At 40.1% G+C, this 25,874-nt stretch overlaps 1 protein-coding gene across 9 annotated transcripts in view; it reads left to right on the top strand.

The window, feature by feature from the left end:
• Positions 1–2,003: 2,003 nt before the first annotated feature.
• PLCB4 (phospholipase C beta 4) overlaps positions 2,004–25,874 on the top strand; it is a 393,998-nt gene continuing 370,127 nt past the window's right edge. For 2 of the 9 annotated variants that reach the window (XM_032295433.1, XM_032295432.1), the window contains exon 1: positions 2,541–2,719. The gene's annotated coding sequence lies outside the window, so the exon portion shown is untranslated. Of the gene's footprint in view, positions 2,379–2,540; positions 2,720–25,874 lie in introns of those variants that run through there. The other 7 variants (XM_032295444.1, XM_032295440.1, XM_032295443.1 and 4 more) reach the window with 5 other exon arrangements.

Below are 25,874 nucleotides of genomic sequence, written 5' to 3'. Positions count from 1 at the left end.
GTTTGGGTGCATTATCTACCAATGTTTTGTTCTATTGTTAAAAACTGTCAGACTGGGCACAGTGGCTCATGCCTGTAATCCTAGCACTTTGGGAGGCTGAGGCTAGTGGATCAACTGAGGTCAGGAGTTCAAGACCAGCCTGGGCAACATGGTGAAACCCCATCTCTACTAAAAATACAAAAAATTAGCTGGGTGTGGTGGTGGGTGCCTGTAATCCCAGCTGCTCAAGAGGCTGAGGCAGGAGAATCACTTGAACCCAGGAGGTAGAGGTTGCAGTGAGCCGAGATTATGCCATTGCACTCCAGCCTGGGCAACAAGAGCAAAACACTGTCTCAAACAAAACAAAACAAAAACCTGTCAAGACACAGATGACTGCTTCAGCTCATCTGTCTGTGAATGATACCTAGGGAATATAGGAACATACACAGGTAGCCCTGGAAAACTGGGTTTGAGCCTAGTGATACTACTTATTGGCCATGTGACCTGGGGGCAAATTGCACAACCTTTTTGAACCTTAGTTTTCTTATACATATAAAATAAAGAACAGGCCTACAATACTCCCCTAACCTCTTGCAACTAAAAATCTGATCTAAAGACAGCAACATAGCATGGTGTGGGAGCTTGTTAGAAATGCAGAATCTCTGATCCCACCCCTGATCTGTTGAATCAAAATCTGGACTTTAACAAGATCCCCAGGCAACCTGTGTGCCCATTACACTTTGAGAAGCACTGTCTTGCCCTGCTGGAATCACTTAAAATCACCACATCTTTAACATCCCTAACAGTGAAGAGCCACCAGCCCTTCCCTGGGATCCTTCCTTTCCAATCTTGCAGGGAAACTTGGTCAGGAATATTTTTCTTGGCTTCTTCACAGGCAGACAGTTTCAGCTACTGAGGAACTTTTTTTTCCGGGCTCAGCTAAAATTACAGCTTAGTAGTTTAGCTGGGGAATGGTCAGTGGGGCCTCAGCCCTCTCTTGCTTAAAGATGACCAGTTGGTTAAACTTTTGATGGTTACTCCCCCCATCTCTTAGCCTTGCCTAGAAATGGCCAGGATGTGCCAGGGAAATAAGCCTTTTGCATCTGCAACTGCCCCTGTCCATCAGAGCCTGGACTATTGTTTGCACACACATTCCCCCTCCATTTCTTACACTTCACGCCCCATCTGTCCCTTTCTTTCCTCCTGGACAGCCGGACCGGCTGTGGCGGCTGAGCATGCCTAGTGTAGCGGCGAGCATGGCCCCAGTCCCCAGTGCGCAGGTGCCACCTCTCCGGGTTTTGGTGGCCGCCGGCCGGGAAGAGGAGGAGGCGGAGTGGCCTGGGGAGGAGGGAGCCCTCCGAAGTCCTAGAGCACTTTGTTAGGGTCTAAGGAAGGATGGTGCCAGACTGAACACTATTAGGGCTTGGGTGTGAGTGTGACTCGGAGGCACCTGGGGGCTGTTGTAGAGCCGGGGAAAGCCAGTAACTGGCTGGAGCAGCGCCCCGGCATCCCAGGGAGCAAAGTCTGGGGTATTTGTATGTCTGAGGTTGCACTTGTGGGAAGACTTTTTGGAATCACTTAATCTCTGTGGCTCCGTGTAAGACCCGCGAAATAAAAAGAGGTAGTAGTACTTGCTTTGGAAGATTGTTTTAGGGATTAAATGAATAAAAGGCGTTCAGAACACTGCAGGACGCATTGTAAGCGCTGTATGTGGTTATGAAACCGAATATAAACAAATAAGCATGTCCGCCACTCAGTCAACGGCTTTGGGGGCCCCGTTTTGGCCAGTCCTGACCCCCTTCCACATGGCCCAAAGCGGGGTGCGGGTCTCGCATCCGAGGAGGATGCTGCTTTCCCGGCCCCCGACTCCCGGGTTCTGCGCCCAGCGCCACCCAGTGTGCCCCCGACTTCTGGGCTCCGGGCACACGCCGCTGGGTCCGCCAGGGAGACCCCAGAGGAGCGCGCCGAGGGCCGGCTTCCCCAGACGCCCCACCCACCTCCTCCCGGCGCTGCCCTCCACCCACCTCGGCCGCTCGGCCCCCGGCCCACGAGGCTGCGCCCCCGACCCAGCCGGCGCCCCCTCCCCGCCACACGGGCTCGAGGCAACCGGGCGGCCGGCCCGGCCCCTGCCCACCCCCAGCCCAGCCCGGGCGCGCCGCACTGGGCATGCTCCGTAGCCTGGGCAGGTTGGGGCTGCGAGGCGACTGCTCGGGCTCTGGAGCCGGGAGGCGAGAACAAGGAGGGAGGCTCGGGGGCAGGCGAGGAGGGAGCGGCGGGCCGCGGAGGGGCGGCGGGACCCGGAGCCGGGGACGCGCAGGGCCCAGCGGTGGGCGGGCGGGTCGGCGTTGCCCCGTGGGCTCGCCGGGGAGCCACAGCGGAGACCCCCGCCCTCGGCTGAGGTAAGGACCGCGCGGCGGGGAGGCGGAGAGGCGGAGAGGCGGAGAGGCGGGGAGGCGGGGAGGCGGGGAGGCGGGGAGGCGGGGAGCCCGGAGGGGGGGGGCGGAGGCGGGCGGGAGGGCGGGACTGGGGTTCGCCGGGAGGGGGCTTGGCGGCGGCTCTTTATGGCTGGGAGGGGGTGGTGGCGCCGGGAGCAGCAAGTGAGCTGCACCGCCAACAAGATCTCACACACACAGACACACACGCACACGCACACACGCGCGCGCACACTCGCGCGTACACACGGGGTCTCCAGGCGCGGCCGTCGCCGCATCCCCGGCAGCAGCTCCAGGCAAAGTGACAGGTAGGAAAAGGCATTTCGGGTCCCGCCCGAGGATGCTCCCGCCCGCCCTGGCCCTCGGGGCTTGTTTGCTTTCCGTGGGTGCGTCCGGGACGCGCGCGCGCGCGCACCCGGATGCCCAGCGGGGACCCAGTGCAGGTGCCGAGTGCGAGGCGCCCTTTGCGCGCCGGAGGCAGGGGACCCAGACGCTATCCCCCTTCCCCTGTAGTCTTCCTCTGCTGGGTTTCCTCAGACTCTCTCCAGACGTTCACCCTCTTCTGGGCTAGAAATAGCTCGGCTCGACGTGTATATGATTATTTTGGTTGGAAATAGTTGGCACCGTGCAACGCATGTAAATGTGTATGCGTGTGGATCTTCTTGCCTCTTCTGGAGAAATCATAGAAATGATTGACCATTTCCACTTAAAACAACACTGACAGGCTTAGCACTCATTGGGGGCAGGGTTTGGGCCTCCTAAAAGCCTGCTAATGAAGGAAATCCTTATTTTCAGAATTTTAAAGTTGCTTTTGCCTTAACCAATTAGACTCTGTATAGTACAACACTTCTGAGTGTAGACTTTGTAGATGGTACTGAATCGAAGTATAGAAATATGGAATTCTCCAATTTCCAAGTGTGTTTAAGTGCAACTTTATCTAGAATCATAAAACTGTCATAAAACTATCATTTTCCTGGAGAGAAATACAACTGTCCACTGTAGTCTCCATAAATATGGATGTATCTGAAAGATGACCTTACTCTTCTAACTTTTTTTTCCTTCTGTAGTGATTCTAGCTGTTGTTCTAAAACATGTATTTGAAATTTAATTTTGGCCAGCACTTTCAGGAAAGGTCACCATTTTTTTTTCATAAATGTGACACATAGGTTTCTATATATTTAAGTTATAAGTGTGGAGATAGCTGTTTAATAACTCTTTTTGGCTGGCAATAATGTCTTTCAAACATAGGCAGCTATATATCATTTAAAAATATGGTATTGAGTTTCCCCTTTAAAGAGAAATCAGATTTATAATGTAAACATGACCAAGAAAAGCAACTGGTGACTTTACCTGGGGAGGCTCCAAGGAGGTTAAGAAAGTGTCTGAACAACTGTGCTCTTCAGAATAGAAAAATTGTGTGTGTGTGTGTATGTAAAATTTTAACTTTATTCTTGTTTTGTTTTCAAGACTGCTATTTTCAGAAATGTGTGGTTGGGCTGAGACCCTCATATTTTATATTCTTCAAATTTGAGTGACTTAAGTTACAGAATCATACAGAAGATCAAAAGTCTTGCGCAGCAAGGGCATGTGGTGTAATCCCTGACTGTGTTATGTAATCCAGAATGCTGTGTTTTTCATAGGACAATCTTGCATGGTTTTCAGCTGAAATACTGATCTATCATATCATCCTCCTTTTGAACTGTAGAAGTTTAATAAATGGTTGCCATCTTTGGAGAACAGCTGCTTTCATAAAAAATCACTTTTTGAAATGCCAAAACATTTTTATTGACACTTTTACGAACATAAGACTTGCAGCCAGAACGAGTAACCTTTTGAATGTGACATATTATAACCTTTCTAAAGGCACCATGTGTTAGCTTATGGACTACACTTCCTTTCAACTATACTATCACTCAACAATCAGAACTTAGTTTTGATTTAGTTTTGGTGATATCACTACCCAGCTCTGAATTAATTGCTGTTGAAAATGCTGTTCTGCAAGTAACTGTCAAAACAGAATTTCTAACTCCATTTGATCACTGGGTACACATTTAAATCTGTCAGGATAATTCTACCTTTATTTTGCAAATGCATACCCACGCAGAAAGCTTTGTTCTAAAATACTCTGTTGGAAGTTTTATATTTGTATGCCTGAAAATGTGAGTGATGTTAAACTGCTTATATGTCCTGGAATCCTGAGGCGGTATGTTTTTGCCTTATGAGATAAAGAAATATCGTAGTTGAAAAGGTGAACAGGTTACCAAAAAGCTTTTGCAGAAATAGATTTTGAAAACCTGTATCAGCTCCGAAGTATTTCATCACAGCAGAGTCCATTCAGTTCCTGTAGTACAGCTAGTTTGCCTTTCCCAAGATTATACACAACTGTCTAAGAGTATATTGCTGACTTTGGCAACACGGGACAGTTATATTTGGCAATTTCAATGAACACGGTATTTTCCTAAGATACCACTAAATTCATTTTGGGGTTTGATTTATTAAGAATTGAAATGATGACTAAATGCTTGCCTGGTATTCGTCTTTACTACCCCACCCTCTAAGTAAAATTGAGGTGAAAGTGAGCTTCAGGGCTGCTGTGCCGTTTTCCTTGCGATCACATTGGCATGCTAATTTGTGAAACGATGTAACAATATAAGTGAAATTAGCTTCTGAGTTTAGTGTCTGAATTTGCATCCCCAATTTTTCAGCTGTAGCTGGCAAACTCAAGTAACAGAATTAATGAAAAAATTTTGCAGATTTTTGAAAAAACAGTAATTAGCTGAGTTTGATTTTTTATTTCGAAATCTTAAGTTGAGAGTAAATTTTATCTTTTCGGATATGAGCACTTAAGTAATGTAAGAAAGATTTTGTATTTCTCATGTCCTCCACACTTATTAGTGAGCTCAGCTATTTTTTGGGAAGTATAAATTTTCTTTGAAAGTTAAAATTATGTAGCAGGCTGTGACTAGATATTGTCTGTGATCACTTATAAAGTAAGGGTGAAACAGCATGTTGATTAGCACCAACGACCCAGGTCTTTTAATAAACTGTCTACCACAGTGAGTCCCCATAAACCAAGAACTTCTGCATTTGATGTGCAAAATGAGGTCAAGGACTAATGGAGACGCTTTAATGATCACAGTTGGTATTTCATGTCCAGATTGAAGTTTTTAAAATAGTTGCTTTTCACCTGGTAATATATGAACTTGTAGGCCATGTTAGTGTCTGTCAGGGAGACTTATCTGCCTGTTGGGAAATAAATACAGCTTTTCATCGCTGGTGGGCAGTAGCAGTGACTTTCTGTGGTTTTGCTATTGGTTTTCAGATGTTAACTGTGTTTGCAAGGACGCTGCTTAATTCTCATTGATGTCCATTCCATATTTTCCTATTTCCCTATCATATTGGGGAAATGAGTAACCTTGTGTAGCTCTTTCTTCCAGTCCTTAGTATCTGTTTGTTTAATAATTTTGCTTTTGATAAAGCCTCACCCTTTAAAGTAAAAATACTTTCTCAAATTGTAATATTATTTTTCTAGTTATACCTTAGAATGATATAAAGGTTTTACATGTTTCTAGGCTATGATTCTTTAACCGAATATAAAAATGAGTTTACTTCTTTGCCAGTGGAGGCAGACCTGGGTGTTTATGTATTACTGAGTGGGTGAGTGTGACATTTGCATTGTCTTGGTTGGAATTAAGCTTGCTTTGAAAATATCACCTTGGAATAAATTTTATTTGCAAAGCCCACTTCACTCCATTGCAACAACCACTCCCAAACCCCATTTTCTGGGTGGAAGAGTCTGGGTGGAAACTCACACCTTTGGGTGCTTTTCTATGCTGAAGGTGTAACCCAAGTTTCTAGAGGAGATGAAAGTAGTAATGTTCTCAACTGTTTTCAAATCTCAGCTAGGAGATCCTTATGTTCCAGGGAATGAATAACCAGCAGAGTATTTTCCCTGCATGAACTTTGTCTACTTTTCCATTCCTTTATTAAATCAAAATAGCTGAAAGGGACGTAAATCAGAAGGTTTTTCTCTGAACACCTCTCTTAACCACGACTTAGAAAACCTTCAATGAGAATGTCACACAGCATGTGACCATAAGATAGTGTTATCTTCTCCCCTTTCCTGGGAGTCTCCTTCACAGCTCAAAGGACAATCTTTCCGTGTGCCTAGGGCTGGGAAATTCTACCTCTAGCTATGGAAATACCCTTGGGCCAGGCAAATCATTGCTTTAAGACACATTGCCCTTCTTGTCCTCCTGAACAATTAAAGCCTGTCTTTGGCTCCCAGACATGAGTGAATTGAAGTAGCCATTTCCTTAGATACAGGAAGAAAAAAGCAACTTGAAGTAACTGTAAGCAACTCATCCAGACAGAAGAGACCACAGACCCCTGATTTACATTTGTCATCTCCCTTTCTTCTCTAGAACAGGAGTTCTTCTTAGGACCACTCCATGGAGTGCTAAGTATGCAGTTTGGTGGGCCCATGAATGTAGCTGGCAAATGAATTACATTTTTAAATTCACTCATTTCCAAGTGACAATTGGGACAGGTGTTAGAGCTACTACTAAATCTTGGTATTTAGTGAGTTGAAGAGAAACGCATATATTACTTCCATATTCATTTAAAACGTTATTTTGATAATTATATTTCAGTGAGATTGATTTCCATTGTACTTTTTATATGTTTAAACATCTTATGCCTGGCTCGGCATGCTGGCTCACACCTCTAATCCTAGCACTTTGGAAGGCTGAGGTGGGAGGATGACTTGAGGCCAGGAGTTTGAGACCAGCCTAGGTAGCACAATAACACCAGTTTATACAAAAAATACCAATAAAATAAATTAGCTGAGTTTGGTGGCACGTGCCTGTAATTTTAGCTACTTGGAAGACTGAGGCAGGAGGATCTCTTGAACCTAAGAGTTTAAGGTTACAGTGAGCTGTAATACCATCAGTGGAGTCCAGCCTGGGTGACAGAATGAGACCCCATCTATAATAAATAAATAAATATAAATAAATAAATAAATAAAATCATGCTGAGAAGGGTGGATAAAATTTGTCATATTGCTAAGGGCATTCATGGCCCATACAAGGTGAAGACCATGTGCTCTAGAAATGCTTCCTCCCAGAGGCAGCTGGCTGGTGGGTGTTTTCACTGTGGGTTTGTGCTGAGCAGTGGTTGCTGAGACCTTCAGGCATTAGACTCAGACACTGAATTTCTGACAAATGCCCTGTTTTAGCTTGAATGCTGACAGATGAACCTGTTCTAGCTGTGTGACCCTGGGCATGCACTCTGAGCCTCAGTTGCCCTATCTGAAAAATGAGGAGAATAATCTTATGGGGCAACAGTGCTTGGAGCTGCACTGTGAATGATGCAGTGTACTGTTACTGTTGCTACCACAGCTACTCAAAGGATCCCAGGATCTTTGGGTGTGCCCAGGATTGGGAAATTCCACCTCAAGCTACAAAATACCCTTGGGCCAGGAAAATCATTACTTTAAGTTACATTGCCCCTTCTTGTGCTCCTGAACAATTAAATCATGTTTAACAAGTGCTTCTGCCCCTTCTTCTAATCATACTGCTAGTGTTATGGCTCTCTTCTTGTTCTCCTTTATAGGGGCAGATGGCATTGACCTTATCCATACAACTTGTAAGGGTCTCTTGCTTTGCCATTCAGCAAGTGCAGAAAGTTTCAGTCACCCCACAGGACCACCATAAAGTACCAGACCTTCCTTTGGACTTGCCTAGCCCAGTGACTGCATTCGGACAGAGGAACCTAACATTAGTTCAGTCCTAGTAGCTTCAAAATTCTGTGATTGTGGTGTTTCAGAATATAACTCAGTGAACCAGATGCTGTCCCCAGGGTATCTGTCTTCCACCTTGGCTTAAAACATATGTGTGTGTGTGTGTGTGTGTGTATAAACATATATACATATATCTTTGTATTTATATATATATAAAGCCATTTAGGCCTGGAGGGAGAAAGGCCTCCACTGGAAGAATTAGGGGTCTCTGCTGTTTAGGGGAAGTCATCATAGCTGTCATTTTCCCATGGAGTTTCTGCGAGAGCACTCAACTTCCCTGCTTTACGTTATAATAACAACAACAAAATGGAACAAAACAGACATTTGTTGAGCACTTAAAATGTGCCACTTTATTTAATCCTTCTGGCAGCCTTTTTGGGTGTGTCCTAAAAGCATCTCCAGTTTACATTTGGGGAAACTGAGGTTAGGAGAAGTTAAGTTAATCATCCCAGGGAGTTGAAGTTAGAATGGAGACTGAAACTCAGGTAGGCTGACATCAGAGCTCCAACTTCTGACCACCATACTGTGTATTACCTGTCATTAAGCTGGTACCTGCTGCAGAAAGGCTTGTTACCATAAAAAGTTTTGTGATAATTTAAGTGATCAGGCTGAGATATGACAAAAGCTTCTGGCAATCCTGCTGTGAATATGGAAATAAGAAGTTGAGGATAAAACTGTGCATTCTTATCTAATTCTAAAACTGAATCTGAGATAAGGCGATTACTAAATGCTACTTCGTGGTAGCCTAAACAAATAGTTTTAATCTTCTGGAAGGTCAGTTTTTACCTGATGAAATTCCTCATCGTTTCAATGAGGGTGTGGTTTACTCTGATTCCTCTAAGAGCCAGGTAAGTGAAAGGTGCAGTGTGGCTGACCAGGTGTCAGAGACCTTAGGGAGTGGTGAGGCTTGAGCTCATCCAGGGGTCCCATTGGACCCCTTCCCATGGAGAAGCTAACACTTGGGTCTGACAGGTTTCTGCCAGGTGGGCCTGGGGCTCAGGATTACCAGTGTCTCTACATTTTCAAGAGGAGCATGAAATCCAGAGTTATTTGGAGTCTTCTCATTTTAAAATGTTAGGAAATTATTGAAATGAAAAACCCGTCAGCCCGCGGTGTGGCCAAACAAAGCATGTTTGTGAATTGACTGAGGAGCTCCCATTTTGAGCCTTTTGTTAACTCTAAGTGCCTAGAAACGCTGTGTACTAGAAAATGTCAGTGTTTTTGTTTTGCCCTTTATTATTTATTTATTTTTTTGGCTGTAAAATTTCTTATAAAGGTTGTTATGGCCATTTATTTCCAGTGTACATAGATTTCAGATTCTGAATTTCTTCTTGTTTATTCTCCCCCTTTACCCCACATTTCCAAGCTGTTGGCAAATATATAAAGTTGAGGGAGGAAGGACGTGGTTTTTTCTCCTATTTCATAGTGCTCCTTTAAAATAAGAACATCTGGCCGGTGTGGTGGCTCATGCCTGGAATCCCAGCACTTTGGAAGACTGAGGCAGGTGGATCACTTGAGGTCAGGAGTTCGAGACCAGCCTGGCCAACATGGCAAAACCCTGTCTTTACTAAAAATACAAAAAATAGTTGGGCATGGTGGCAGGTGCCTGTAATCCCAGCTAGTTGGGATGCTGAGGCAGGAGAATTGCTTGAACCTGGGAGGCAGAGGCTACAGTGAGCTGAGATCATGCCACTGCACTTCAGCCTGAGTGACAGAGTGAGACTCTGTCTCAAATAAATAAATAAATAAATAAATAAATAGAACACCCAGGTGTAGAGAAATAGGTGACACAGAGGTTCTCTTGCTTGCCTCACTGATTTGAACTCCAACCAGTCACAAGATGTCCCCCCTGCTATTTGGTAGGAGCTATATTTGTCCTGAAATATAGAATGCAGATCTGTTCCTGCAGGCTAGCGTTTCAAGGTACCGTCCACTTACCAGCCCTCATTTTCCTTGTTGCTTTTAAACGAGAGACCATGCTGGATCAAATGAAAGTGCAGTTCCTTTGGGATGGCTTTCTCTCATATCTGCCAAGACGCTATTATTGGACAAATCACCAAAGTCCTCTCTGGGATTTCTTTTAATTTTTTTGTTTTCATTGGGTTTTTTAAATGATGTAAATAATACATTAATATGTCCCAATTGAAGCAATGATGGAGAAATATGGAAACAAAATGTAATGTACCGTTTTCCACCTACCCCCATTCCCAGATACAGCCATTGACAACAGTTTAGAATGCTGCTTCCCCTCCTTTTCTCTGTACTTTTACATATATAGGTATACATGTCATTTTCTTATTACATAAACTGGATCATATTGTATAATTGTAGGCATTTTTTTTCTGTGACTGACTGGCTTTTGTCCACTTAACTGTATATCATGGAGAGCTTTTCATGTCAATGTATTAGTTATCTTGTTATTTCTAACATTGTATAAAATTTGGTAATACGGATGTGCTGTACTTTATTTAACCATTTTTCTGTTGACATTATTGCAAACTGAAAGATTCAAGATCTTTGTTCAAAGGTCTTTGTGTACCTGTGTGAGAATTTTTTATATAGCTAAATTTCTAGAAATGGAACTGTTTCTCAAAAACCTATGCACCCTTCAGATTTGGACAGATCACTGTTGAATTACCTTTAAAAAAAGGTCTCCATGAAATTTGTGGAACCTCCGATTGTGCAGCTGAACATATCCTGTAATTGCAGCATGTCTGACATTGTTACATTGCTTTACTAATTCAGTTAGATTTCACTTGTATATGGCCTACCAGGAAATGATTTTAGAAACAGACTATGTCCTTAATCCCTTGAAAATACAATTCTTAATCAAAACAAATTTATCAATTAAGGGACTAATGTAAAAACCCTTATAAGAAAGACATATCTTGTAGAATCAGAGAGATGAAAATCTGTTTTCTGATTAATTTGGTGAGCTGTGAGACTCTAAACCTTTCCCAGCGGGGACTTGTCCATACACATCCTTTAATCTGTGGTTAGGGAAGTGAGGTGGTCCATAGCCAACACAGATCAGAGGTTGATGTTGACCTGGGAAAATTAATTTCTTTGCTAAAAAATCCTATCCAGGTGTGTTTGTAGCTTTACATTTTCAAATACTAGTTATTTAAGAATCTCTTTTACTTTTTACTTAAAGAATGAGAAGATGAAGAGATAATGCTATTTAATGAGTTTTATTTAATGGATACCTGAATTTGATGTCCATGATTCTTGTTTTTTAAAATTTTTCATTGTATTTTATTTTTGAGACAGGGTCTTGCTCCGTCACTCAGGCTAGAGTGTAGTGGTGCCGTCAGAGCTCAGTGCAGCCTCAACTTCCTGGGCTCAAGCAATTTTCCTGCCTCAGCCTCTTAAGTAGCTGGGACCACAGGTGCACACTACCACACCGGGCTATTTTTTTAATTTTTTATCTTTGTAGAGAGAGGGTCTTGCTATGTTGTCTAGGCTAGTCTTGAACTCCTAGGCTCAAGCATTCCAAAGTGTTGAGATTACAGGTGTGAGCCAGTGTGCCTGCCCTGTCCATGTTTTTTTAGAAATGATATGTAGATAAAGGACTATATAAATTAGAAACTACACCATGTTTCCTTTTTTTTATTGCCGTGGAGTCTCACTGTCACCCATGCTGTAGTGCAGTGGTGTGATCTCAGCCCACTGCAACCTCCACCTCCGTGGTTCAAGTGATTCTCCTGCCTCAGCCTCCCGAATAGCTGGGATTACAGGTGTGCGCCACCAAACCTGGCTAATTTTTATATTTTAGTAGAGATGGGGTTTCACCATGTTGGCACGCTGGTCTTGAACCCCTGACCTCAAGTGATCCACCCTCCTCAGCCTCCCAAAGTGTTGGTATTATAGAAGTGAGCCATTGCTTCTGGCCACTACATCATGTTTTCTCTTAAAGAGATATTGGAAGAAATACTACAGGAAATCTAGGTCAGTGATTCCTAACTGTTTTCAGATGGGACTACTTTGATTAACTGTAATGGTCATCAATAATATGAAATGAATCATTCATAAAATTTCAGAATTTTACAACATTCCTTGAAAGACTGAGACTCAGTTAGGGTTAGTGAGTTTTGATTAGATAAATGACAGGAAAATGAAATACTGTTTCTGTTTCCCAAAGATCGATTTAGTCCCTTCATCTGTTTCTCCAGATATTCATTTTTAAGAAAAATTCTGGTTCGGTTGGCAGTGACATTCAGATTCTGATTGTATGCCTTCTGCATGTTTATTTTTACAACACACTGTGAATTGTAGAAATATGGTTGGACAGTCATATTTCCTTGGCATTGAAACCTTGCATATTCAAGAAAGTCTGTGCTAGGTTTTGCTCATGGAAATGTTATACCGTTTCACAGTTTACAGACAATTTCCTTTGATAATGTCTGTGAAAGCACAGTGGAGGGCACCACCTGGTCACTCTTTCAACCTGTATCATTCATTCAAGGCCCTGCTGGGGAACAGATGGCATGTGTACGCCAAGTCCTTTGAGGAGGGCTTGTTAAAGGGACCCCTTGGGAGATGTGGGCAGGTGTAGGGAATGCAACCAGACTGAGTGCTAAAGAAAGACCCAGCAACAATGGGGAGTTAGTCCTACTCTAAGGAAGAGGCAAGAAAGGCTGGCAAGAGCTACCCAGTCAGCCTGTAATACCCCTCCAGGGAGACACAAGGGAATATATATATGCCTTCCTCACTCTCTGCCTGTCCCCAAAATGCTGGCTGGTGCCTTCTATTAGCCGAACTGGGACAAGAAGCCCGAGGGCAAGAGAGAGGACAATGAGGGTGGAAAAGGTAGGTGAATGGTTCTGGGAAGGCCAATGGCAGACCCCACCCACTTACCCTCTGAAAAGAGGTTTTCATGGTTGAGTGGTCAGTCCAGGGTAGAAAGCTTATGGGCTGGTTTTGTGGACTAAGAAAATAAAACTGCATCTACAGTGATTAAATTGAAATTGAAATTGGGAATGTTCTACAATGCCACATGGCTGGTATCGGTAAAATTTGTGGTGGGCCTTAGAGTAACATTAATTTTTTTTTTTCTTTTTTAGTTTCCTTTGGAAGGGATTATGCTTCTTGGGAAATGCGTAGAATAAGAAATATTATGTATTTATCTGATTAACCAAAAGTGTAGGCTTATAGATAGGACAGACAGAAGGTATTCATAAAGTTTCTCAATATGGAATTGGATTCCTAAGATAGATATAATTCCTTTGCTTTTAATATTTTATAAAAATATTTTATTTAAAATGTCAGATACCTGAGGGAAGAGACTAGGAGGAAATTAAGGTTATTAACAGTCATTTTCCTTCAAAGAAGTCAATTTAATGGAATCATTAGCATCACTGAGTAGAAATGAACAAGCTGTATTTTCCCATTTGTTCAGTGTGGCAGTAAGACTCTGAGATTCCAGGCTCATTTTTCTTGTTTTCTTGGCCCTGTTGTTTGAAAAGGTGAAGACTGCTCTTTGGTTTGTGTACTTGTCCTGAATGAACAAGCAATGGAACCTAATTAGAATCATAAAATACTACTACTATAAGGAATATCGGAGTTCATTTCTTCTTACCTCCAAATTGCATAGAGGAAGAAACAGATAATAGTTATTAGCGGCTACTACTTTGCAAGTTCTCAGAGTTGATTACTCTGGAAAAGTCATATCACTTCTTTATCCTGAAGGAATTGGCACTAGATTAATTCCTTTGTGCTTTTACCCTTATAGATTCTTGAAGTCCTTGATTCCAAGGCTTGGTTGTCTGTTATACACTATTTTCGTATGGTAGAGGCAGAGCTTCACGAGTGCCTCTTCCATCACTCAGCCCTTAAAATGGTATTTTTTGGAGATCTCTATATTGCTTTTGACTGTCTTCACTCTGTAAATTCTTTCTGTATAAGATAACTCATTCACTTCTACCATTTTTATAATCCCCAATTTACTGAAGACTCCTGTATCACTGACCTATCTCTTGTTGGAGCTCCAGATATATCCTGTTGTCTGCTGGGGATCTTGACATTGAAGTCTATGGGGACTTTCAAATCAAAATGTACAAAACAGAAGTCCTCAACTTCACTCCAAATCTGTGTCTCATCCCAGTTTCTAAGTCTTCATGAAACAAGCTATCATCTGTTGAGTCTACCCCATTAATAGCCTTCATTTTTGTTCACCTTTCTCCATTCCTGTTGCCACTAATGAATTTATGTCTGCATAATTTCCTGCCTTGATTTTTCCAAGAATTTTTCATTCAGTCTCTCTATACTCCCTCATCTGTGCCTTCATTCATGTCTTCTATTGGCCATTAAGTTAGCATCAGGTACTTTAACAATGACATCTTGCTCTCAGGGGTTTACAGTATGCTGGAGGAGACAGACAAATAGACAGCTACTTTATAAGTTTACATCTTTGCCCCTTGATTCCATTCTCCACACCGGTGAAAGTAATTTGCACAAAACAAATCTTATTATAGCATTACCTTTAAGATACTTCAACAGCTCCCTGTTGCTATCAGGATTAATTTGTTTTCCTAATTTGCCAAATGTAAGCTGTCCATGGCCTGACCTCTGTGATGAAGTTTTAACTTCTTTATTTGCATCACCTATACTACATGACGTTGAAATCCGAGAACATAAAGCCTGCTCCACTGTGGACACTGTGCCTTTGCACTGTGACTTTGTACTCAGTCCCCTTCTTCAACTGGATGACTCCTACAGGCCTTTAGAGACCCCATGCAGTTGTCATCTTCCTGTAAAGCCTTCCTTGATTTCCACTCCAGTCCAGGTGGGGTGCCCTACTTTAGTCCTCCTGTTGAATAGTTTGCAAATTTTAGCCGCAGCAGGACTCTCTTGGGAAATGGAACAATCTGGTGCGTATTAGTGACTAAGTTGATGCCTCTTAAATGAATAAATAACTAAATGCTATTATTGCAGAGTCTGCAGATTGGGTAAATTAGGAAAACAATCTGATGATTAAGCAAAAAAAGTGCCGAAGTTAAGTAAACCAAAGCCATCTGCAGACCTATTAAGGAAAAACATATTTCATGACTATACTGGTCACCGAAAAGTAGCAGAATAATCAATTTGGAAATATGATAAGTCATTTGAAAATTCTATATTCATTATTTCTGGTAACAAAAATCCTTATATTGTAATTAGTATAGTAGATTCAGAGGAGACATTTCCCTGAAGATAGGTTATCATTTATTCCTGATAGGCACACACTCATATTGTTTTTCCTATTTTATTAGTTTGATTTTAATCAAGTTATTCTTATTTTTCTTACAGTACATTATAACCTGGAATTAAAAAAAATTCTTAATTTCAAACTTGGTTGGGAATTTAGGAAGAAAATATTTAATCAGATTATTTTATTAAGTGACACTCTTGGTAATTTAAAATGCTTTGCATTTCTTTTCTTGTAGCATTTTATTTTCAAAATGACCTGCAAATACATCAATGCCAAACAGAGAAAGCAAGAAAGCCATTAATTAATTTAAGGGAAATGTTCTGCTGAATATTGTTTTTGAAAGAACATCTTTTATAGTTCCAAAACCAGAAGGGAGCAATTTTATTCATAGAAGTTTGAATCTTGTGAAAAGAGTGTCTTTGACAGTCGTCACCAGGCCCCCCTTCCCAAGCTTGGAACATTAATAGGACTTAAGAGGTGTCTTCTTCACATTTTGATTTCACAGATTTCTTTTAGCTTTGTGTTGAAAAAGTGCTAAGTATGTTAATTATTAGGTATACCATTATTCAGATTTCAATGCAGAAAACATTTAGGAGGATTATAGTTTAGTTATTGCAGCTGTTCAGAAAACACTTCATCATGGCACTTGGAAATAGAGATAGAGAATATTTCCTTTTATTTAGAGACTTTTTGGACCTGTGAGGCCCTCTGAGAATCTTATGCTTGGCCTCATTCTGTCCATTTTTCATTCCCTTTGAAATAATTTCAAAGTAACTGGTTAAAGTTTCTCCCCATCTGTTATAAGTAGCATAGAGGGATTTCTTGTGCAGCTACCAAAGGGAAATGAGGAAATTTTAAAGTGCAGATGATTTGGGTATTAATACATATCATGGCAGTGACTCTGCTAGAATCAGGCTCATCCAAACTATTTTGTCACGTTAGTTTTTATTTTCTCAGCTACAGTATTATAAACATGGCAGACCAATAGGTTTTCCATAAAGATTGATGATCATGAGGAATCCACTCCTTAATTAAGAGCAGCCGATGCCTTCTAGAAATGTTCTACTTTATGTTGAACCAAAATGCTCCCAGCTTTGTTGGAAAGGTTAAGACAATAATTACCTGGAAGGTATGCCTCATTTGTCAACAGGGTTTTTAGTCTAGAATATCTCAAGAGCAGTTCCTGTCCATTTCCTTCTAGAGGTGACAGCAGCCTTCTTACTGGAGAAGGGATATGGTACAGGGAACATAAGTGCTTGCCAAAGGCTGCTTCCTACCCTAAGTCAGGGTTTGAGACCCTCAGAAAGGAAGTCTGTCTGTCTGTCTGTCCGTCCCTCCCCGCCCCCCCCCCCACACACACACACACACACACACACACACACACACACACACGCTCTGCAGGTGCTTGAGCCACACTGTGGAATCGGATACATGAGAAATGGAGCCAGTTCTTCAATATTTTTGAGTCTTTACTTGATGGCTTTGCCATATTTTAAAATGTTGAAATTTACTAGGATTCTTTAAGGCTGGGTCCCTAACCCAGCATTTATTAGGCATAGGCAGTGTGCCTTGGGCCTTAAGAATACAATCTCATTTCATTCTCTCACCAATTATGCAGGTTAGCTATAGTTACTACCATTTGATACTAAAAAAAAAAAAAAAAATGGGTAGTTATAGCACTTACTCAGAGTCATGTGGTTGATCAGTGGTATAGACAAATTTCAAAATAAGGTTGACCTGACCTGAATCTGTATGGCTACATCTGTGACTGCAAAGACACAGAGGAAAGGCCATATGAGGACATGGGAGAAGGTAGCAGTCGGCAAGCCAAAGACAGGGGTCTCAGGAGGTACCATGCTTATCGGCACTGGCACCTTGATCTTGGACTTCTAACCTCCAGAACTGTGACAAAATAAATTTCTGTTGTTTAAGCTAGTCAGTCTATGGTATTTTGTTACAGAAGTCCTAGAAAACTAATACAGTGGAGGGTTTCTTCTACATGTAGATGAAAGCAGTCCTTGTGATATAGAAACACAGAAAGTATTAGAGACCAAAATATCAAAATAATAATTTTGGCATTTGAACACATGTTCCTGATTTCAAAAGGTGATCTTTGTCTTGAGTTGGTTTAGTTTACAGGGTATTTGCTTTGACTGAGCTTTCATAAAAGTTAATTTGTTTACAGGCAGAGATGAGATAAATCATGTGTTTCTTTAGTCTGTTTATTTCTCTTTTCTATGTGAGTTTCACATGCTTCTTGAAGGAGTCTTAGAATTAAAACATGTCATGTTAAATGAGCTCAAATCTTTTTCCATAATTAGGAACTTGAATTATTGCCTAATTTGTAATTTGATAAGTAATGTGTATTTGTTGAATTTTTCTGCTATCAATGTAAGTCCTGGGGTAATTTTCTAAAACAAAATAAAAATGATTTTGGCTGTTTTCTTAGCATATTAACAGTAGTCTAGGAAATATTTTAATTTCAATTTAGTTAGTTGGTGCTTTTTCTTTGGAATTTTTTGTGTGTGGAGAATAAATTATCATAAGATTTTCATTAAGTACACTGTAGTGTTTTGCTTAATTTGGTGCTTGTCAGGAAAAAACCCAACAGCACAATGGAGGTGCTATGAATGAGTTATTTTATTTATTAATTTCAATGTGAATTTATCACCCATGGAGAAATAAAATATTTGTAGAATTGAGGTTATAAAACAGTGAACATACCTGCTGAATGATTTATATTCAGTACATTATTTAATATAAAGATGGGATATAAAGACATCTTGAATAGAAAGCATGACATTGATTTGCTTTAAATAAAAAAAGGATGTATTGATGTTCCTTTTTCACAATATTATTACTTGAGTGAGCTTTTTAACCAGTATGGTGCTATTTTATTAGATAAGTAATGGATAAATTTGAGTAAGTATGATATATTTTGTTTAAAATACTATCCAGAACCTGATATAACTACAGTATAGAATGGGGTCACATAATAAACATTCTTCTCCTTTATGTGTGTGCGTGAATTTTCAGTGATTGACATGAGCTGATAATGGTCATTTGAGTTTATTTGAATACATTAGTTATGAGCTACTTGGCTCTTTCAAGCAGTCATAATTCAGTTTCGATTTTTAAATCAGCATTGTACTGTAGCTAGCACATAGTAGGCTTTTAAATGTGTCCTAAAATTAATATGTAAGATGAGGACATGGGCCACAAACTGTTATTTTACTTGCCTTCCTAATTTCATGGTTTTGTATATCTTATTTTGGATTTGTATGCATTCTGCTGTTTCTAAAATTAGTATCTAAGCAATGCATTTTTTAACATTAATTATCAAGTTTTGTCTTACTCTTAAGTTTTGCCTTATATAAGGCAACATAAGTGGGCATTAACTGCCTTGCTGACACCTACTTTCCTGGGGTGAAAATATTTTGACCTTGACTGTAACCTTGACATTTATGATACTTGACTAGACTCTGAAAAGAGAAAGCCCAGCGTGATCGTAAATCACACCTATTTGTATAACATCCTCAATTACATAATAAAAATAATCCAGAAAATTGCCAAGATACTTGAACATATTATACAGAGATTGGCCTTAGAAGCACAGGCTTACCCATGGGAATTAGTTCATTTTCTGAAGAATCCTTCATCTAACTGAAAGTTGAGTTTACAGTCCTGAGAATGTGACGCCTCTTTGGTTATTATAAAACAAAACAGAGGAATGGCTGTTTCTTCCTTTGAACAAAATTATATGTTTAAGCTCTTTTTTTGAGGGATGATTTAAAATATGTCAATTCAGAATGTAAGAGACAATATAAATTAAATTATCACTGACATTTTTACCCTGCCTGCCTTACTCCCTTTTACCTTAGGACCTTACGCAGAGTGAGACAAAGCCATCATGATGAGAAAAAGTGATCATCTCAAACTCATGTATGTAGATGGAAAAGGATATATGTTTCTGTGTGAGGATCCTATGTGCAAATACCTTTGTAAAGTTACTTGCAAGTACAGCATCGGTATCTTGGGAAGGAAACTAACATTTTTTGAAGTGTCTTGTGAAGGTCAGGAGCTCCACTAGGCACCCTCCTTTGGGAGGAAGTTTAGCAAAATGGTTGTGAGTGTGTGTGATGTGCATTGTGGGGTCCTGGTTTTGCAACTGACAAGCCGAGTGACCTTGGGCAAGTCATTGACCTCCTCCTCTTCGTCATTTTTTATATCTATCCTGTGAGATAGGTGGCAGTATCCTCATTGTACAGATAAAGAAACTGAGGCCCAATTAAGTAATTTGTTCAGGGCCACATAACTAGCCAGGTGCAGTGCCTCAACCTGGAGTCAGACCCTGCTCAGGATTCTACCCTCTTCTTCCCCTTCCATGTGGTCTTTCCCTCCTTCAAGGCTGTCTTTGCCTGGCTACCAGGTTGATGGTTTTGATCAAATAAGTTGGTTGCTTTCATGTTGAATGAGCTCAGATTAGGAGCACCAATCATATGAAAAAGGTTCTGAAAAGGGAATTGGGAGACGTGACTATAGCTGGCTATTGCTCTATCTGATGATGTGTTCTTGAGCAAGTCATTTCACATCACCTATTTCAGTGTACTTGGCTCTCTTAAATGAAGGGTTTAGGCTTGTAGAACTCTTTCTTTTATATTTACCATTTTATCATCATGAAGTGTTTCTCTTTGTCTCTGGTAATCCTCTGTGTTGAAGTCTATTTTGTCTTTTTTGTTTTTTTTTGAGATGGAATCTTGCTCTGTCGCCAGGCTGGAGTGCAGTGGCATGATTTCTGCTCACTACAACCTCTGCCTCCCGGGTTCAAGCAATTCTCCTGCCTCAGCCTCCTGAGTAGCTGGGACTACAGTTGCACACCACCACATCCAGTTAGTTTTTGCATTTTTAGTAGAGACGGGGTTTCACCATGTTGGCCAGGATGGTCTCGATCTCTTGAGCTTGTGATCTGCCCGCCTTGGCCTCCCAAAGTGCTGGGATTACAATGGTCAGCCACTGTGCCCAGCCTATTTTGTCTTAATCGTATAGCCAGTTCAGCTTTATTTTCCTTACTGTTTGCATAATATAACCTTTTTCATTCTTCCAACCTATTTGTGTTTCCATTTAAAATGTGTCTTTTTGTAGAGAGCATATAGTTGATTCTTGCTTTAAAAATATCCATTCTGATAATCTTTGCCATATAGATGTTTAGTTCATTTACATTTAAAGTTATTGATATAGTTATATTCTGTGGTTAACATTTTATGAAATATATTACGTTTGCACTTTGATTTTTCGATATCTCTTCAGTTTTCTTTCAGACTTTATGTAAAAAAAAAGTCACAAGGCTTTTTTTATGCTATACATAATATACTATACATAGGTTGTATACTTAATATAATTGGTTTGTTGAATGGGTCACACTTAGTAAGGCGTAAACAGAAAATAGCCTTATTCTTTCCTCTGCTCTACTTCAAATGATATTTTTCCACAGATCCTATAGTCATCTTACAGTATTGGAACAATGTAGTACAATGTAAATCAAAACTTCCATTTTCCTATCCAGTTTATAGCTTCTCCCATTTTTCCATTCTTAGGCGTGAGCCCAGGCTTAGTGATCAGCAGTAAGAAAGAAAAGGAATTTCTGGTTTAACTCTCCTCTCTTTATCTCCTACCCACTGTCTGGCTCCTCCAGAGTTGGCGTGAGGGACATAAAAGGGGCCAAGGCTGTTGCACTTAGCAGGTGCTGTTTGTTTTCAAGGCCAGTTCTTTCTCATACAGACTCTGATGGATTTTTTGGAGAGCCCTTGCAGGTCCTTTGGCATCATGCCATTATTTGCTGTGGGCACTGGAATCCCTGGGTGACATGTATGACTTTCAGCTCCTGATCTTCCCGTGGAAGATCACTGGAGTGTCTCTGTGCCCTTGTCCAGGCAGCCCACTCAGATGGAGCCTTTTCAGGACCATTCAGACCTGACAACCTTCCATAGTATTCACATGGTCCATAGGAAAACTCATCTTAACAGCATCAGACCCTGAGGGCACAGCTTGCCTCCACTTCTACTGGGGCTCTGTTGCCTTGCAGGTGGCCTCAGCCCACCAAGCTGATACACATGCCACGGTTTCTGCCCTAAAGCAGGCATCCAGGCAGGGAATAGAATGTCAGCCTCTGTCAGTGCAGATAGCCTCAATTTATTATGGCTTTTTTTCTTTTCTTTTTTTTTATGCCTTTCTTATGAGGTGTTAGAGAAAGAGGGAAAGGAAACCGTTGAATTTTCTTTAAAGAGTTTGCTGCAGTGCAAGTTCTTCTCATACACAGACTCTGGAGGTGACCTCTGGACTGGCCTGGTCATGTGTAGCAAGTCCTATAGACATATATAGGGAACTCATCACATCATCTTTGGCATTGAGACTTTAGCAGAAAATTGAAACAATAATTTCCATTCTCATCCTTAGAAGAATTTAGAGATTACTGGCTTAATAGTAAGGTGCACAGATAAGTGTTAAACCTTCAGCTACATTTGTGATTTGTGAACTGCCACATGCTGTAAGCTTCTCCCCTCACAGTAATGAGAAATACTAAGTATCAAATAAGTGCTTAATGAATCAAGTCATGGTGATGCAAGATATTGGTCTCTAGGGAAGGTAAGGGTGACCAATATAATAAGAGGAATGAGGTTGCTAATCTGCAACATTCTTTACTGATTTGGTTAAACAATGGGTCACTTAGGTAGAAAAAAATAGAATCTACAACTACTGTTAGCTTAGTCAAACTAGTTGATCAGGTTGGCCTAGGAATATAAAACCTGAAGCTGGATTGACAGGCACTTCTGCTGGAAATCTCTAAACAATATAGATCATCTAGGTATATTCATAAATGTATATATATATGTAAATATATGTATTTTTTGAAGAATATATATAGATATATACTTCTGCATATGTACACAGACATATAAATATGTATATTATAGTCCTAATGTAACAGAGAAAGAATTGACATAATGATGTCATATAAAATATGAAAAACATACTTTAAGGGTTGGCAAATAATAAATAGCATAGATAAATAAGAATGGTTTGGAACAAGAAACAGGTAATTTTGCCTGATTTTTGGAGCAGAAATAGATGAATATGAAATGCATGTATCAGTTCATTAGTTTATTTCAAAGTACAAAATAAACTTAAAACATTTAATGTGATTTTGTACCAGAATGTATAGGTAACGGTATAATAAGTTATTTTAAAGTTATAAATTTAATTTTGACTAGTTAATTATCAATATATTTAAAAATATATTAACATGTGCTTTATCCTAATTAAAAGGAGATTATATCTCAGTAGTGTCTAAGATTTTTTTTTTTTTTTAGACGGAGTTTCACTCTTGTTACCCAGGCTGGAGTGCAATGGCGCAATCTCGGCTCACCGCAACCTCCACGTCCTGGGTTCAGGCAATTCTCCTGCCTTAGCCTCCTGAGTAGCTGGGATTACAGGCATGCGCCACCATACCCAGCTGATTTTTTGTATTTTTAGTAGAGACGGGGTTTCACCATGTTGACCAGTATGGTCTCTATCTCTTGACCTTGTGATCCACCCGCCTCGGCCTCCCAAAGTACTGGGATTACAGGCGTGAGCCACCGCACCCGGCCATGTCTAGGATTTTTAAAAATAACTTCGGTGCTTATAAAAGTAATATATGATTATTAAAAAAAAATTGGAAAATAACTGAAAAACACAAAGAGGAAGGGAAGAAGGCAAAACTACCTTTAATCTAATTCTAATAGGTGGTAACCAGTATAGGCCAGAACGAGAAACACCAGATCACTTTTTGTTTATTGATACATTTTTTTCCATGAGTAACAAAAAATTGGTCTTTCCATGCTAGAACTTCCTTTGATCTATATTTAATCAACTCACTTATTTTTTTGTTTAAAACTATTAATTCCTTTTAGAGCTAGACTTTGTAGGAAGTGGTACTAAGATTGTGTCCAATATCATCAGAAATCTGCTTAATATACTCCTAAAACTTTATTTGTAGACTAGATATTTGTATAATATTTGGAGCCTTCGTCAGTTGTTGGGAATTACTTTAAGATGTGGAAAAAGAAATAAAGTTAGCTGGTGAATAAGGAAGTATTTTCACACTTAAGCCTGTTTTTAGTTCTAACCCTGGAATTGCTTATAGCAGTTAATGTGGACCTCAATATTTCATGTTGTAAATGGGGCAGTGTCTGTTTGATGTGGGGTTAAATGCATGGGAGACGCTTTTGTCCTACTTTTCAAGGTATACTTTAAGCAAGTTAAGCAGTCATAAAGGAGTCCTAATTTGCTAGAAAGCTTGAAGTTTTGGACCAGAGATTTCAAAGAGGTTTTATGCAGAGTTCTACTTGAACTATGACCTGATAGTGTCTTTGTGAAATTATCTTCTTCCCATTTCTTTAGTTATGAAGCCTGTTTTTTAAAAATCATTGGCCTTTGGTGGAGATTGAACAAATTGAAAAATAACTGTATAGAAGAAAAACTGTGAGTGCTATAGTGTTATTTAACTGAGAATACAATGTGTGTGTGTGTGTGTGTGTGTGTGTGTGTCATGGGAAAGTGTTGAAATGGGTAACTGAAAAAAAAAGAAGGATCTGTTTATCTTTCCAAAGAGAATTGAGCCATTATTTGGGAAAAGACTCAACATCCTTTTACTAAATCATAATTTTTTCGAAGATATGTGTATGGGAAATCTTAAAATAATAGATAACTAACTAGTAGAAAGGGGGAGGAAGAAATGGAAGCCTTTTTTATCACCCAAAAACTATTCCAAAACAAGTTTGGCTTCTAACACATTTTTGGTATTTTTTTTTTCAAATCGGTGTTAGATAGCTTCTGTGGTAGATATGAGGACTTGTAGAATACTCTGTGTTACTAAAAAATTGCTGGAAAAGTTAACCTGAAATGGCAGAGTAAAGAAGCTCATGTTTAAGCTAATATACTGCAGTTAACTTTTGCATCTCTGCACGTTTACCACAGACTGTGTGCATGTTGTATATAAATAATTACCAAATGTTTTGGGGATGGTGATTCTATTTCTTTTCCATGAGAATTTATAAAGTTGTTAAATTCAGTTTCTTTGGAGTCATCACAGTTTATTTCACTGACATGTTTACTGGATAAATATTTTCACTGAGGTTTTCATCAACTTCAAAGAGTTAGTTATTTATTCAATGCAAAGTGTTAGGAGCCTGTTGCAATATACATTCAAATTTTTTTCCTTTCAACAGTAGATTTGTTTCTCTTTTTGGTTCAAATGAAATCATTATTTTAAACTGCTTTAATCAATTCAATATGTTGTATTCATAGACACAGTGGGTTTTAATAAGCTTTCCCAGAGACCAGGGTCTCCAGAGTCTTGGTGCCACACGTTCTATAAATGTGACAGGAGAGCTGGGTGTTTGTACCATACATGGGAGAGGGCTGATTTCTGAAACTAACGCCATTGACTCATAGGTTTCTTTTTGTCGTTTCTAGGTCATACAAGTACATGGTGGCTTTTTAAAAAAACATGCCATAGATATGTAGAGACTTTATAAGTCTTTATAGCTGTAAAGTGAGTTAGAGAAAGTCACCAGCTGGGTCGTGTGGAGCCACATCTGTTTTATGATATGGGCACACAGTAATTGTGCCTGAGATTATAATGGAGCCTCACCTTGCTTATGTTTTTGGCCATAGACTGAAGGTTCCTTTGAATATTCCCTCAGCTAATGTAGGTATGCAGTTTATAAATAATATTTTAATAAGGAGAAAAGTGAGAAACAGCATTGTACAACAGAAACATGAAAGCTGACCTTCCTAGGTTCTGATCTTCCTAGGTTTGAATATCCAGTGTGTCTTTTGCTAGCAATGTGACCTTAGTTGAGCTCCTTAACTCCCACTGAACTTGTCCTCATGTGAAAGGGGAGAGACTAGTGACTAACTGGGGAATGGTGAAGACTTCATGAAATACCAGATGCAAAGTGCCTAATACCTTACCTGGATTATACAATCATAGCTATCTCTTAGGTGTAGTTCTGTTCTTTTCTTTCTATAGACATTTGACTATTAAATATACAATTAGTTCCACTGTTTATTATATATCTAGAAGTGATGCTTATAGATTTTTTTTTTTGAGGACTGCATGCTTTTTATAAAGTCTCTCGAAAAAGTAATCTCTATATAGTTTTGCTTCTTCATTCATTCAGCATTTGTCAATACTTGTTACAGGCTCACTTCCTGAGGTCTAGGAGTTTATGCTGTATCAAGAGAGATCCACAGATAACAGAAATTACTATAGAATTTTAAGTTCTACAGAAGGTGCATTCCTGAGGCCCTATAAAGCAGAGTAACAGCATTTGGATCAGGTCAGCTCTTCAGCCCTCAAGAGGCATCTTCATGTTCTTGTTTTCTGTTTTTTAGTGATGTTCCATTTCTGATGTTTAATCTAGCCATGCCC

The sequence above is a fragment of the Sapajus apella genome, unplaced genomic scaffold (assembly GCF_009761245.1).
Source record: "Sapajus apella isolate SASKATOON/1434 unplaced genomic scaffold, GSC_monkey_1.0 scaffold33, whole genome shotgun sequence".
NCBI lineage: Eukaryota > Metazoa > Chordata > Mammalia > Primates > Cebidae > Sapajus > Sapajus apella.
Note: the sequence above shows the minus strand (reverse complement) of the source record. Positions and strands in the feature narration are given on the sequence as shown.